General features: G+C 41.3%; 2 protein-coding genes across 2 annotated transcripts in view; one reads left to right on the top strand and one right to left on the bottom strand.

The window, feature by feature from the left end:
• LOC136885619 (26S proteasome non-ATPase regulatory subunit 1) overlaps positions 1–16,973 on the bottom strand; it is a 416,036-nt gene that overhangs the window by 278,612 nt on the left and 120,451 nt on the right. The gene's annotated exons all lie outside the window — the stretch shown is intronic.
• Positions 1–16,973, top strand: part of 5-HT2A (5-hydroxytryptamine receptor 2A) — a 146,279-nt gene that overhangs the window by 108,130 nt on the left and 21,176 nt on the right. The window lies entirely within an intron of this gene.

Here is a 16,973-nt window from a genome sequence, read left to right as displayed (position 1 = left end):
AAACCACACGAAATTTTTCAATTCACAGAAAAAATCACAGATACCATCAGAAAGAGACGACTAAAATTCTACGGACACCTACAGTACACAGAATGGATAACAACAGGCTGACAAAGAAAATTCTAAATCTAGCTCTAACCCTGAAAATTTGCAACAATTGGTTAGCAGAAATTCATGAAGATCTACAAGAAATGGATATTGAGGACGAAACCATTCAAGATAGAATGAAATTTAGAAGCTTAGTAAACAAACATAAATTTCCAGAGAAACCAACAAGAAAAAATACAGGCTGGACAGAAACACGCAGAAAGGAACACAGTGAAAAAATGAAGAGATATTGGGAAGAAAAGAAGAAGAAACATTGTGCAAAATAAGTTCAAACGCGCTCCACAGTTGGGCACAACGAATAAAAATAAAATAATAATAATAATAAAAATTACTCTAGGACAATATTAAGGCGTAATGGTAACTACCAAAAACTGATTTTGTGGAAAATCTGAGACATGTTTTGTGAAATCTATTAACGATAGTTAAAAAATACTACTCTCATCGGCCATAAAAACATTGGTAATAAAAAGTAATCTTATATAGGCCTACTTATATTATTAGCTTGCAATATTTACGGGCAATACATCTTCTCCAAGTAACCTCGGTTGAAAATTACTGCTCTAGGATACGAAAGGGTAAGGACTTAGAGGTTAGTGGAACCCACTATCTCCTGAATGCTGGCTTACGCTACAAGAGCTGTACCGCTGTTGCCAACTTGCTCCGAGTGTTTAATTAACCTTAGTGAACTATGTACAGGCATTGAGACACAGCAGCCAAGACAGCTACGTCTACTTGTGAGTATTGGTACTTTGGTGTGTATTTTATTTTAACTGGCATAGGAAAAGAGCGGCCGAGAAATTATCTTCCTTGATGCAGTGCCTCCAATATGATGTTCGATTCAGTGGCTACCGCAATTACATCCGTATAATTATAAAGGAGTTATGTGAATACCTGCTATTTAAAGAATATATAACGATCGGCCCACAATTTGCACAAAATTACACCCAAGAATACTATGAGCACATCGAAAGAAAAGACTAAGTTTATAGCTTTCAGGGGGGGAAATTCATTCCGAGAAAAATCTGTTTAAACAATGATTACTGGACAGAGTAAATGAGTTCGCTTATCTGGGCTATAAATTATCTTCTAGAGGAAGCAAGCTGACTTTCCTCATAAAATTATGAAATATACAACAACAAAATCAGAGTTTTAAATGAGGTTATGAAGACATCCCTAGTTCGAAACACACCCACATGCAATAAAACCTCAGGAAGACTAATATTCTATACTACTGAGGTGAAACGTAGACAAGAAGGAGAACTGATGCTAACAGAATTACCGAGCTCGATAGCTGCAGTCGCTTAAGTGCGGTCAGTATCCAGTATTCGGGAGATAGTGGGTTCGAACCCCACTCTTATTTAATGTATTGTGCTACTGGATTCAGTTAATACCTTCAGACCGCGTGAGGTGGCCGTGCGGTTAGGGGCGCTTAGCTGTGAGCTTACATTCGGGAGATAATGGGTTCGAGCCCCACTGTCGGCAGCCCTGAAGATGGTTTTCCGTGGTTTCCCCATTTTCACACCAGGCAAATGCTGGGGCTGTACCTTAATTTTTTTTTTTTTGCTAGGGGCTTTACGTCGCACCGACACAGATAGGTCTTATGGCGACGATGGGATAGGAAAGGCCTAGGAGTTGGAAGGAAGCGGCCGTGGCCTTAATTAAGGTACAGCCCCAGCATTTGCCTGGTGTGAAAATGGGAAACCACGGAAAACCATCTTCAGGGCTGCCGATAGTGGGATTCGAACCTACTATCTCCCGGATGCAAGCTCACAGCCGCGCGCCTCTACGCGCACGGCCAATGTACCTTAATTAAGGCCACGGCCGCTTCCTTCCCACTCCTAAACCTTTCCTGTCCCATCGTCGCCATCAGACCTATCTGTGTCGGTGCGACTAAAGCAACTTGCTTGCTAACAGAATTACCATAAATAAGACTAAATATCTTAGAAGAACAGCGGGATATACTCGGTGAGATTATAGAAGAAATGAAACAGAACTGAAGGATTTTGTTATTACAAAATGCTTTACGTCGCACCGACACAGATAGGTCTTATGGCGACGATGAGATAAGAAAAGGAAGGAGGCGGCCGTGGCCTTAAAGTGAAGCCCTGGTGTGAAAATGGGAAACCACGGAAAACCATCTACAGGGCTGCCGACAGTGGGGCTCGAACCCATTATCTCCCGAATGTAAGCTCACAGCTAAGCGCCCCTAACCGCACGGCCACCTCACGCGGTCTGAAGGTATTAACTGAATCCAGTAGCACAATACATTAAATAAGAGTGTTACCAAGAATAGTGAAAAAATGATAAAAATGTAATTTATTTTACGTCCTAGTAACTACTGTACTTTTAACAGTTTTCAGAGACGCCGACGTGGCGGAATTTTGTCCGGCAGATGTTTTACGGGTCAGTAAATTTATCGAAACGAGGTTGACACATTTGAGCGCCTCAGGTTCGAAGAATCGATACAGGAAGGTTTCCCAGAGAAATTCCCAAGTACTATTCTCATGGACCAGGGTTCATCGGTCGATCAATGAAATGTTAGCGCGAGAAGGTCACTACAGTAGGTCTGTAGGATGATTAATTTAGTTAATAAATCAACACAGACTTCTTCGAATCCACCTCGTGTGGCCAGGCTTTGGAACATGTGACTTCATATTAAAAGTAAAGCACGCGCGAAGAGGAGAGTCTTGGTAGACCTGGCTACAACCGTGTGCTCTTCCTTGCCTCGTCTGTCGTAACTCGGACCAATTACAGTAGCTTTTATGCCTCACGGACGTAACACGTGCGGTGAACATAAAGTCACGGTACGTCCCCCCAGACCGCGCACAAAATCGAATGGCTTCTGCAAGAAAACGTGCCAAATCCGCGGGGAATTTAACCGAGGAACAGCACTGTATCGAACCCGGCTCTGCAATAACCATACATACTGCGACACTAGGATTCACAGACTGTAGCCCTCCACACGGCACTCACGGTCTTCTCACCAAGGTGGCCGTGGTTCGAATACCGGCCAATACATGCGACTCTTCAAATGAGAATTCGCGTCTCTGTGGTTCGGATTCCGTGTAAAACCAGAGGTTACGGTCAAGATATAGAGATATACAGGCGATGGGAACGGGAAAAAAAAAACCGGTTCCAACTTGAGAACCGATATTCTCGGTGGTGTGTAGTTGGCAATTCAGTAGCTCAGCCGTTAAATCACGGAGGCAGGCATATACAACCTAAACATTATTTTTAGTAATCTTACAATAATAAATAATGCCCTTCTTTATACAATTTGATAATACATTACACTGTTACTAGATTACCTGCTGCAATTACATTTATATTAGTTACTCATAGGTTTTACATTTTATTTGAGGGGGCCCGTTACATTTTACTTCGGGAGCCCGAAGTTTTGTTTTAGCAGGCGAGCCCCTACCACATTCATTACGCCTCTGAGATTCCCTATCTGTTGTTTACCTTGTCTTTTCTTAAGTAATCGCAAAAAAAAAAAAAAAAAAAAGGAAATTTATTGAACAGCTCCGTTGGTAAGTTATTCCAATCCCTAATTCCGCTTCCTACAAATGAGTATTTGCTCCAATTTGTCCTCTTGATTTACAACTGTATTCTTTCCTACTTTTAAAAACACCACTCGGATTTATCGTGAGCTGAGACACGGAGAATAACACGACAGTAGAAGAAAATGAACTGATCATTTAATGCAGCGAACGCTCCATCCCACACGATCCTTCCTGAGAGACCTTGTCGGTTTGCTATTTCCTCCTCTCCAGTCCCACTCTTCTGTGATGAATGTGAAGAAACGTGTGAAGATGAATACAGTAATTAGTCCCCAGGTTGTACAAAAAAATGAAGGCCGCCGAGGCATTGTTATAAAGCTAAATTATCTCGTCATCCTAATCAATTGATGTAGAGTAACGGATTCACTGACTATATATTGTTTTAAATTGGTATGCCCTCGGCAACCCCTTTTTGTAACGCCCACAGTGAATATTACGCAACTATTTCAGAACCAAGATAAAGAAATATTGAAAATGAAAATTTAAATACCTAGGGTTAATTAGCTGTGATGATCACCTAACTAAAACACCGTTAACCCTGGGGGTGTCAAGTATAATACGTTCAATGCCTCAGTATTTTGCAATGATTTGCAAAGGCATTTTTAAAACTCCACAAAAAAACTTCAAAAACCAAAAGTATATGTTTTAAACTGTTTTACTTAAAAAACATGCGTGTTATATTCCTATCTTAAATAGGTACCTACGAGTTGACCATGTGGTTACGGACATACAGCTCTGAGCTTGCATTCGGGAGATAGTGGGTTCGAACCCCACTGTTGGCAGCCCTGAACATGGTTTCCCATTTTCACACCAGACAAATGCTGGGGCTGTTTCTTAATTAAGGCCACGGTTGCTTCCTTCCTATACAATCGTTGCGATAAGACCTATCTGTGTCGGTGCGACATGAAGCACAATGGAAAAAAAAATCATTTTAATCATTTGAGTTTTGGAATAATAAAGGCTAATATTTGACAATACAAATATACACAGTAGATACCAACACAAACGGTGGCAGTAACGCCAAACTACTCTGTTTTATATGTTATAAAATAAATAATATTTGTACCCTCATCCCAACGAACTCAGTAATGGCCAACCATGTTTTCTTCAACGTCTTACAGTTCCGTATTGCACTAGTGCCGAAATTTGGACTATCTGGTGTTTAGAATTAGGTAAAACACGCCTTAAGGTCTCTAAACGATTCCTATATCCAAATACAGCACACGATTCAAAATCGATATTATGCATTGTGAATCTGAAAGGGTTTAAAATCCTTGCACAAGATAGCTAAGTTCACATGGAGTTCTTTCAGAGATCGAAACACTAAGACAGCTTCTTCTTCTTCTTCTTCTTCTTCTTCTTCTTCTTCTTCTTCTTCTTAAACTTTCTGTTTAATAAGCTTGAAACCACCATCCTCAACAATACTTGGAGAACCTTAGGAAACGTTCATCAGTTTTCAATCTGAAGTCGAGGGTCTATTCGTGACGTATATAACAGCCACCACACATTCACACACTTCACCTGCCATTTTCTATATGACTTTTCCTCCCCACAGCTCGCCCTTGTGCTCCTTTTAACACCTCCATTCCCGTTTGTAGGTCAGTCATTTAGTTAATGCCGCACAGCGCCTCATCATATCTCCCAGCGCTGTTCAGGTGCTTAGGTAGACGTACCAGTATTATTGCCAACATCAATGAATTTAATTCGCGCATGTGAGGATTTCCCGATATGGCTAGCCTTTCCACAATTCAACACGATTTAGTGGCTGGTGATTTAGATCGTAGGATGAGGGGTAACTAAAAACACAAGGGTTATGAGTAGCGAGAGCCATGAAATATTCTATAAACTCCCGAACGCTAGTTACTGGCGTAGGAAAAGAAAAGGAACTGACCAAGAGAGAGGGGAAATGAAGGAGACTGTTTATCTGAGGCAATAAAAGGGCGCTCGGAAGGATGCGGGCTGGATTCCCCGTAATTAGAAACAAGATTTCACTTGTGGATAGCACATGGTGTTGAGGTTCACTCGGCCTGCACCAAAACTGAGTACCCGGTTATTTCTTGCGGCCTTCACACTACACGCTGCGGCTCTTCCGCTCCTCCAAAGGCCTTCGTGACCTGTAAGGAGATAAAATACATCCAAGAGCCTGACACAATGACAAGGAAACACGGCCCCATTATAGCCACACACGTCAATTTATGATGAGGTCTCCTAATTAGCCAACGTCATCCATTTCTTCTTCTGGTGACGTCCCTCACAGAAGTAATAATAATAATAATAAATAATAATAATAATAAATAATAATAATATAATAATAATAATAATAATAATAATAATAATAATCGTCTTCCATTGTTTTCGGGGGGGGGGGCCTCTCACCGCTGGATGGATACCGCGGTTCAAATCCCGGTCACTCCATGTGAGATTTGTGCTGGACAAAGCGGAGGGAAGACAGGGTTTTCTCCGGGTACTCCGGTTTTCCTTGTCATATTTCATTCCAGCTACACTCTCCACTAACATTTCATTCCATCTGTCATTCATTAATCATTGCTCCAGAGGAGCGCGACAGGCTTCGGTAGCCGGCAGAATTCCTATCCACGCCGCTAGATAGGGGCTTCATTCATTCCACTCGTGACCGGTCGAATGACTGGAAACAGGCTGTGGATTTTCAATGGTTTTCGGGGATGCCGAGGTGCCGGAATTTTATCCCGCTGGAGTTACTTTGAGAGACCGACGTATTTTACGGCTCACCAGAACCAGTTGGACGAAAAAAAAAAAGAATGAGGAAGTTCAGCAAGGAACAAAATCTGTCAATGAAAATGAAAATTTATATAGCGAATAGCTTTTAATGTCGGGACATGTTGGGCTCGCCTGGTGCAGGTCAGGGAGAGGAACGTGGCTTACTCCCGTCAAATAACACAAAGAAGTCTGCTCCAGGCTTAACGTCTCCATCTGAATCTCCATCATGCCCTCACTCCATAATAATACTGCAGAAAAATAAACAGTACAGCAGAACCCCGGTTATCCAAACTAACTGGGGCCGGATTCGGAAATGTTAGGTTTCTCCGAAAAGGCATGCAATAGTGTATACATACTACAGCATGCAAGTTGCAGCTACAGTATCAGCAGTCACAAGGCGACGTAGCATATAAAACACATTTTGCGCTTTCCTTCGACAGAGGTTTTATCGCGACGTTTCGATAGGAAAGGGTTAGGAGCAGGAAAGAAGCGGCCGTGGCCTTGATCAGCATTTTGCCAGGTGTGAAAATGGAAACCACGGAAAACCATCTTCAGGGTTGCCGACACAGGGGTTCGAACTAATGATGGGATAATCGAATACAAAATAATCGCTTATTCGATTATCTAAATAATCGGGGAGAGGTTATTCGATTATTAAAAATATTCGATTATCCCATCACTAGTTCGAAGCCACTATTTCCCGAATGGAAGCTCACAGCTGCGCGCCCTTAACCGCACGGCCAACTCGCTCGGTGCATACAGAACACGATACAAAATTCTTTACAGTGCCATTTCCATCATAGTTTGATTTCGATTAGAGTTACAGTATACTATAATTACCAAAGTACTGTACGGTATTTGGATTCTATACCACGAAATGCTGGCTTAAATAGGCATCTTACACACGGTACGGTGATTAAAGTTATGGGTCACACGTAAGCAGAATTTTCATTAAAATCATTAGATATCTAGCTAAATCGAAATATAATTTCATATTTAACTTCAGAACAATTCTTTTTTTTTTTTTTTTTTTTTTTTTTGCTATTTGCTTTACGTCGCACCGACACAGATAGGTCTTATGGCGACGATGGGACAGGGAAGGCCTAGGAATGGGAAGGAAGCGGCCGTGGCCTTAATTAAGGTACAACCCCAGCATTTGCCTGGTGTGAAAAAGGGAAACCACGGAAAACCATTTTCAGGGCTGCCGACAGTGGGGTTCGAACCCACTATCTCCCGATTACTAGATACTGACCGCACTTAAGCGACTGCAGCTATCGAGCTCGGTCAGAACAATTCTCTATGTTGTTAAATTTTTTTTCCGAATGCAGTAAAACCCATATACAGTATACACTGCTACGACGCAAGAGGACTCGTAGGTCACAAAACTTATTTTCAAAAACAGATCTAGCTACATGGGTATTACATATTTTAAGGTCTTAGCAGAGCATATTAAAACTAGTTCAAAATATGAGCAGTTCAGGAAGAGTTTAATTCGATTCCTTATCGATAAAGCTTATTTATTATGCAGTTAGGGAAGACGTGGAAAAGTAAGACTTTTACTATAAGCAGCCATGTATTCATTGGCAATTTCATCCAAATGGTTACATGTATTAGAGATTATCTTTGTTTATTATATTAGTCTTTTTGGTATTTATTTACTTCGCACCGATTCAGAGAATTCTTACAGCGACGATAGGACAGGGAAGCGACCATGGCTTTAATTAAGGCAGAGCTCGCTATGAAAATGAAAAACCACAGAAAAGTTTTCAAACTGTCGACAGTGGGATTCGAACCCATTATACTTCGAAAGCAAGCCGTCCGACTCGTTGGCTGAATGCTCAGCGTTCTGGCCTTCGGTTCAGAGGGTCCCGGGTTCAATATCCGGCAGGGTCGGGGATTTTAATCGCTTCTGATTAATTCTTCTGGCTCGGGGACTGGGTGTATGTGTCCGTCCCAACAGTCTCATCATATTCAGACGACATAACACACTACCAACCACCACAGAAACACGCAATAGTGATTACATCCCTCCATATAGGGTTGGCGTCAGGAAGGGCATCCGGCCGTAAACAGGGCCAAATCCACAGGTGTGGGGAAAAAGCGGTAGAAAAAGAATCCTTCGAAAGCAAGCTCACAGTTGTACGCCGCGCTCGGTATTATGTTGCAAAATCCACGTATCATCATTAAGCGTATTACCAGAAAAATATTTTATGTAGATACTGCAGATTCAGAGTAGAAATATTCAACGTTATTCTTTTGTATGAAAACACTGTATTGAACAAAGAAGTTAGCTTATTTATAAAATCCCTCTTAGCATTGCTCTATAACGGAACTGCTGGGATTAACCTACATTTCGGATTGCCGGGATTCTACTGAAGTAACAATGAATCTTTAACTATGTTGTCATGAGAGTTCTTGTTGACCTAAATATTACATCCCTCTTCATATAAGAACACATTTTCCTAGATCCAGTCCAATAGCAAGAACAACGCATGAACTGGTTGGGTAGGTGCGCGCGTTATGATTGTATTCGAGACCATACGTACGGCGGTCAGCCTGCTTGCTTTCATGTAGCTGGTGTGGGTGTAGGCCGGGAAGAGGTGGACTGCGTCGTCCTCGGCGTAGTAATTTGATTTCATCCCGAAGTGGGCAAGCTCGTCCGTCTGTGTATGCGTATGACAGTCCTCGTACTGTTATTAATACCCCAGTTGACATGCCTACTGACGAACAAATAATTAATATGCCAGAGTTAATAGCTGACAAATGTGTCTGGCATTTCGATTAGCATTGATCACAGCACTGGTCTCGCTCAAGAAGTATCCAACCTTCTCAGCCTGCCAGCGGTAATTTCTGTCTTACAAACCTCACTCCAAATCCTATTATTATTATTATTATTATTATTATTATTATTATTATTATTATTACTTCTTCGTTATGCCCGATTAAGGGGCGCGACTGAACTAATTTAGCTGATGCCATTGCCTTTTCCTTTTCCCAAAATCTCTTCATAATTTCGCTGTGGCTTTTTCTTGCGATTTCTGACCAGGTTTTGTTGGTGGTAGTGCTTGGATGGTGTGTATAGCGGTGACTGCCAACTAATTTTCTGAACTTAGATCTGTCTAAAACAATGCCATTTGTGACGGCCCCTAATTCCTGAAGATCTTTTGCAACTTCGAGCAGCAAATTGTCGTTTCGCTTTCATTGATAGGACATGGTTCAGAATTCTTCTGATCAATCTCGGATTACTTATTCTGAGAATATGTCCGTAAAATTTCAAACGTTTTTTCCTAAATGTGTCACATTTTCTCTGAGTGTTGGTACACGTCATGAGATTTCCGGATCATCCAGATTTAAGGTTTTTCTTTCCCACTTTTCTACATAATATATACGTAACAATCTGCCCCCAACGATCATTGTTTCAGATGCGCATTTTACATTTCCGGATATGGATTTCTTTACTTTATCTGTTCCATGTGAGTCTATATGATAGTTGTAGTTGTCCGATGAATGGTCAGCGTACTGGCCTTCGGTTCAGAGGGTCCCGGGTTCGATTCCCGGCCGGGTCGGGGATTTTAACCTTCATTGGTTAATTCCAATGGCCTGGGTGTTTCTGGTGTCCCCAACATCCCTGCAACTCATACACAGCACTATCCTCCACCACAATAACACGCAGTTATCTACACATGGCAGATGTCACCCACCCTCATCAGAGGGTCTGCCTTAAAAAGGCTGCACTCCGCTAGAAATAGCGTTTCCCTGTATACTTTGAATTCTTCCAGCACACCGAGAAGTGTCGGTCTGTCTACCATCGAGTCATATGTCTTTTTTTTCAAGTCTACAGAAGTAAACGCCGGTTGCCTGCATTTACGAATTTGTAGGATGGTCTTGAGATTAAGAATGTGTTCTGCTCACTACCTGCCTTTCTTGCACCCTGCCTGATATTCTCCAATCAAATGATATGTTTGTACTTCAAGCCTCTTAAGTAGCTATTTATTCTATTATTATTATTATTATTATTATTATTATCGCCTTGCTGCTTAGCGGAATGTAACTTGAAAACGTTTCAGTCTGTCGAACACTCAAGTATAAAGATTACATTATAACATACCTGTAAAAAACAACACATTATTAACCAAGGTATAAAAATACACGCTATTAAACAAAGAATGACATGTTTCGTTCTTGAAAAAAAAAAAAATACACGATCAGATTCTACCAAATCACACTCTAATATTTAGAATGTTTATGTTTATTTCTGTTTAATACTTAGGAAGTTTATATCTGGAACTTATCTCTATTCCAGCATTTTCTGCAAACAGTGCGATCTGATAGAATCTGGTGTCATTCTTTGTTTAATAGTGTGTACTGTTAATTCTTATTTAATTATGTGTATTTTTTACAGGTATGTTATAGTGTAATATTTATATTTAACTTGTGAGTTGGACAGACTGAAAGTAAGTTACATTTAATAGAGCAAACGCTGGAAAAAAATGGCTTCCTTCTTAATAAAAAAAAACCCCTTAGCTGAATGCTTACCATATAGTTCTATGGTTTTAATTCTGGACTGAAGACTGGAGCGACGCTAATAATAATAATAATAATAATAATAATAATAATAATAATAATAATAATATTGGTTTTATGTCTCAAATATTTTTACGGTTCACAGAGATACCGTCGTGCCGAAATTTAGTCCCGCGTGAGTTATCTCGCGTGCCAGTAAATCTACTGACACAAGGCCGGATTGGCCTTCCAAGCGAACGCTGCTCAGTCCGAAGGCCTGCATATTACAAAGTGACGTTTGGTCGACGCGACAAATCTTCTCGGCCGTTATTCTTGGCTTCCTTGACCACGGTCACTATCTCGCCGTCATATAGCTCCACAACTGTCACCAGCCCTCAGATCCAGATACAATTTCCTGATTTGACCAGGAATCGAAGGCGAGGCCTCGGGGTATGAAGCGAGCTGTCTATTCAAGATCGGCTGATATTTTTCACTAAGCATTTCCTTCAAATAAAGGACGTAGTATGGAATGTTTAACAAGAAGACGACGAGAATCACAGATGTGGGAGCGGGAATATGCATTTTGAGTGTAAGAAAACAGCGCTCTGTATAGAAACAGTAGAAAAGTCTACTCCATGTCTTCCTTAGAATAAAAATAAACAAGGTAGTGCGCGCTTCCACCACTCAACCCCCCTTCCCCTCCGCCACTACCCACACCCTGCCTCTCGTTTTCTGCAAATCATTTATTAAACAGACTCGAGTCTAAAGTGGGCTGGGCAGGTGAGGAGAGCGGGACGGTTTCTCTCATTAGCAGAACCTTCCACCAATCTTCTGAAACTTGCAGCGCCCATCTTAGTAGCAATACTCTTGGCTTAACAAATCACTAACCGCGAGTCGTCTTCTTGTTCAGTCATCTCATAGCAGGCTGGCGACCGCCATGAAGTAATCCATGTCCTTACTAATATATACGTCTGAATATTAGTCTTTATTCTTTATTTTTATTTTACCTACAAACTACTACAGCGATCGAGTTCAAATTTGGCAAGCTCACAGCTGGTACCACACGTTAACCTACTATCATGTTCTCTGTTAAAGGGGTCATGCAGTAAAAGAATATGTGAAGCAAGTCGGAGGAAAATTTACTCCTGCGGACCCTTAACAGGGAACACGCTGCCTAAATGGTTGGTCCTGTTTACAAATGGAGCCCTACCAAAAGTACTTACTATTTAATTCCCTACAAGAACATTTATATGCATTTTCTTTAAAACTCTCAACAGTCTTTCAGGAAGAATTACTTTTCTGTGTTTTGGCCCATGATTCAACACAGTGATTGCCAAGTGCTACCCCTGAACAAAGATACTACTACAGTCAATACGTTCGTGTACTGGCGCCTACAATGTAGGCAACACAGCGTACACCTACAAGGTATGTACTATATTGTACAGTCAGTATGTTCGTGGACTGGCGTTGACAGTCGTGGTGATCCGCGCGATTTTGACTTCAACTCAAACGTTTCGCTAGCGTATTTGCCTAATTTTTGGCAGAACTTGAAATATGCCCTTTGCTCAAACTACGACATTCTCAAGTTCCGCCGTTGACATTCGACTACGGTTCACAAGAGAGACCGTAGTTCTGCTTACACTGTAAGCACGCAACTGCCTCTTGTTGGGACTTGAGAAGAACTGTCACGGCAACATCATGTGATGACGTAATGCACCACAGCGACACTAGACGGCCAGTCGACGAACTTAATGATTTTACTAGGCAATTTATTCTATTACTATTTTGCGGTGAGTAATGACAAATGTCCAGGCATCTGAACTTTGTTTATTAAATTATACCACCTATATAACTTGCGTGCCGGTCCCACGGTGTAGGGGTAGCGAACCTGCCTCTTACCCGGAGGCCCCAGGTTCGATTCCCGGCCAGGTCAAGGATTTTTACCTGGAACCGAGTTCGAGGTCAAGTCAGCCTACGTGAGGAACTATCTCATTCTGACATAGCGGTCTCGGTCTAAAAAGCCAAGAATAACGACCGAGAGGATTCGTCGTAATGTGAAGGCCTTCGGGACTATTGCGCCATGGGACATGTAAGTTGTATTTTTCCTTTCGTATGGATAAAACGAAACTTTATGCATGTTCTGACCCCTGATAGATTTCTTAAAATACCAGTAAATTTGATCCTCGGTATGTATTAAGTTAACCAATCCAGCTTTAACCCATTAAACCTAAAACAACTGGCAAACTATTAGTCGCACAATTAACAGCAGCATACGTACATGATTTACAATCGCATTTCATATACGAATGCTAAGCCTCGGTGGCTATGGCGGCAGCACGCCGGCCTCTCACCGCTGGGTTCCGTGGTTCAAATCCTCGTCACACCACGTGAGGCTTGTGCTGGACAAAGTGGAGGCGGGACAGGGTTTTCTCCGGGTACTCCTGTTTTCCCTGACATACTTCATTCCAGCAACACTGTTCAATACTATTTCATCTCTAAGTCATTAATCATTGCCCCAGAGGAGTGCGACAGGCTTCGGCAGCCGGCACAATTCCTATCCTTAATTCATTCCATTCCTGACCCAGTCGGATGACTGGAAATAGGGTGCGGATTTTATTTTCGTACGAATGCTCCAGAGATAATAATGGAACGGTCGGATTATACACTCTCCTTTTCTCTTCGTCCATTTGCATGTATTGGCTGACGTGAGATTCGAACCTGATTGTATACATTAGTGATTATTACAATGAATGAGTATCCTCCTGTTGTTGCTGGTCATCCAACGGAACAGTATACTATTCATTCATGTATACGAAGTAATACACCTAAATTCTCCGCAAGCAGATAAAGCCTATTGTACAAGATGAAATTTTGCCAAATTCAAGACTTCACAACTTTACTTGTCGAATCATTTTCAATACTTGACAAGTCTTGAGGAGTCTTCAAAAGTATTGAAAGTGAATTAGAACATGTTCTACCGAGCTCGATAGCTGCAGTCGCTTAATTGCGGCCAGTATCCAGTAATCGGGAGATAGTGGGTTCGAACCCCACTGCCGGCAGCCCTGACGATGGTTTTCCGTTGTTTCCCATTTTCACGCCAAGCAAATGCTGGAGCTGTACCTTAAATAAGGTCACGGCCGCTTCCTTCCCATTCCTAGGCCTTTCCTATCCCATCGTCGCCATAAGAGCTATCTGTGTCGGTGCGACGTAAAGCAAATAGAAAAAAAGAGAACATGTTCTAATTCATCAAAGAATTGCCAAGTCTTTGAAAGAATTTACCAATAAAATTCGAGTATTAACGGTGCGCGCTACGCCGCTAGGCATGCTGGGATTGCCGGGACGGGAATAAAAAAAAATAAAAAAAAATTGCTCCTTCATGCCCAATGGATGTTGTGTGTGTATTCATTGCTAAATATGATGATGCTAGTTGAAGGGGCCTAACATGTAGGTCTTCGGTCCCTAATCGTACGAAATGAGATGAATGATGAAGAATGAATGGATGAATATGAATTTAAAACCTTCCCAGAAACTATATTACTGACAAAGAGACTGCTTCCAACGCACAATCCGGAATCGATGATGTTAGTTGTCTAATGAGGTTCAATATCCAGGCCAATGGTCCCTCATGGTGGCACTTATCGCTAGTAAAGGAGAACCATGGTATTTCTCTAGTTGCGGTACTAATCGAAAGTAGCGTAAACTCACGGTGTTCCAAACATGATGGTAATAGAAGTATTGTACGTCGCACAGGTAACGCACACCTATGGTGTTCCTCACACAATGGTGCCATTCGTAGGCAACGCAAACCCATGGTGTTGCTCACACAGTGGGTACAAATCACAAGCAAAGCAGACCAACAGTGTCACTCAGATAATGGTACTAATCACAGGCAACGCCTGGACCCGTGGTGTTTCTCACATAATGGTACAAATCACAAGTTGTTTCATGGTTCTAATTCAATCATCCCTTGGTCCCGTTTTTAGTCCCCTCTTATGACAGGCAAGGGATACTGTGGGTGTATTCATCTGCGTCCCCCACCCACAGGGGTAAATTGCTAAGTATGAGGCGCATTCCTGCTTATTCAGTGGACTCTATTAGGGTACCAAAATGAAATAAATAAAACGGCCGCGTCCGAGGAGATTGCAAGAGAAATATCTGAAAGAAGTGGACAATAATAATAATAATAATAATAATAATAATAATAATAATAATAATAATAATAATAATAATAATTGCTTTACGGCCCACTAACCGTTTTCGGATACGCCGAGGTACCGGAATTTATTCCCGTAGGAGATATTTTACGTGCCAGTAAATCTACCCTCAAATACCACCGGACTGAGCCAGGATCGAACCTGCCACGTTGGAGTCATAAGGCCAGCACCTCAACCATCTGAGTCACTCAGCTCAGCAGGAAGTGGACTGCTTTTATGTTTATTATACTCTCAGCAATAATCGATTTATGATGAACTTCGCATATTATTATCCAATTCCTAACATGGTTTCATGTACAGTAATAAGATATGAATTTCCGTTGGATTGGTATGATTTTTATTCAATTAATGTGAGTAAATGCAAAATAACATAACCTTTGCAAATTACGTTATGGCATTAAATACATTGCAAAAATTACGTCGAACATAACTTCATTGATATTTTTTCCATGTAAATGATGGAATATTGCGCGTTTCTCACTGCTAGTCCAAGAAGCACAACTGCTGTTTGCCTTTCCTCCACGTTAAAACAAAATGCTATCAAACCTTGCCAAATCCCTTCAAATCTTGTCAAATTTTCAGCAATGTTGAACAATCTTTGCCAAGATTGGACACCTTTTCTTGAGAATTATTGAACTGGTGCACAACAGGCATAAGAAACAACAATAAGATCACGGGAGAATTTCAAATATGACCTGGTTCCATGGAAAAGAAATAATCCACAGACAGACATATGGATTTCTCTCAGCGGAGAAGAAGAAAGGTGGCAAGCACGAAAGAAGGAAGGAAGGAGCCTATGTACATAAAAGTTTCAATTCACGCCCGAGCCTTTGTACCGGCGAGAGGCGGATATCTAGTCCGCTGCTAACGTCCGTAAAAGAGAATTCTATATCGACATTCTGAAAGTGTAAGGGATCCTTTAGGTATGCATGTTCTCCGTACTGCTCAGTCTTCTGCATACGATTCGTACGTTCTATTTCGTATACCTGTATAGGGGATCTCACTGGCTTAAGTGGGGATGTACTTATTTATGGGCTAAGAACCTATATTTTTCACTATTATCTTTTATATTCAAACTGACGTCGGAGGTCTCCTGCGATAAAAAAGAACTATGTGACACTTCTCGCGTAACGCAAGGAGTGATTCTAAATTTTAAAAAGGGGAATGGTTTATATATCACTTTAAAAGTAGAGCGATGAGTGCAGAATACGCGACGTCATCACAAGACGGCCGTCCATTTAAAGTATGTGACTAGTGAGGTTTAACTTGATTCGTCTAGACTAGATCTGTCAAAACACAACACAAGAACGTAAATATATAACACATCATCTATCCATGCATTCCTGTCTTCAACCGTTCTTTTAGTTTGCTTCTTGCACTCTTGACAATGTCCACCAACTGATATATTCTCCGTCCTCTTCCATTCCTTCCGTTAACTAATCATCCTATGGCGTCTATCAGCAAATCTCTTCGCAGCTAATGCCCAAGCCAGTTTCTTTTCCTTATATGTATGGTATTCAATAGTTTATATTTTCCTCCAATTCTTCAGAATACCTGCTCATTCCTTACAATTTCTACTCAGGATATACTTTCTACCCTTCTCCATATCCACATCTCGAATGCTTCTAGCCTCCTTTCATTTGCTTTTCTTAGCGCCCAGGTCTCTGCTTCAAACAGCGCCACATTCCAAACGAAGCATTTCACCAACCTCTTCCATAACCTCAAGTCCAATTGTCCATACGAGAGCCTTCTCTTTCCGCTGAAGACTTCTTTAGCAACAGCAATATGTTACTTTCTTACCGCTTCTCATATGATCTGTTATTCTACTTCCCAGGTATTTGAAAGCTAATAC

This window comes from Anabrus simplex, chromosome 14 (genome assembly GCF_040414725.1).
Source record: "Anabrus simplex isolate iqAnaSimp1 chromosome 14, ASM4041472v1, whole genome shotgun sequence".
Taxonomy (NCBI): domain Eukaryota; kingdom Metazoa; phylum Arthropoda; class Insecta; order Orthoptera; family Tettigoniidae; genus Anabrus; species Anabrus simplex.
This window is presented reverse-complemented; position numbering and strand designations above follow the sequence as displayed.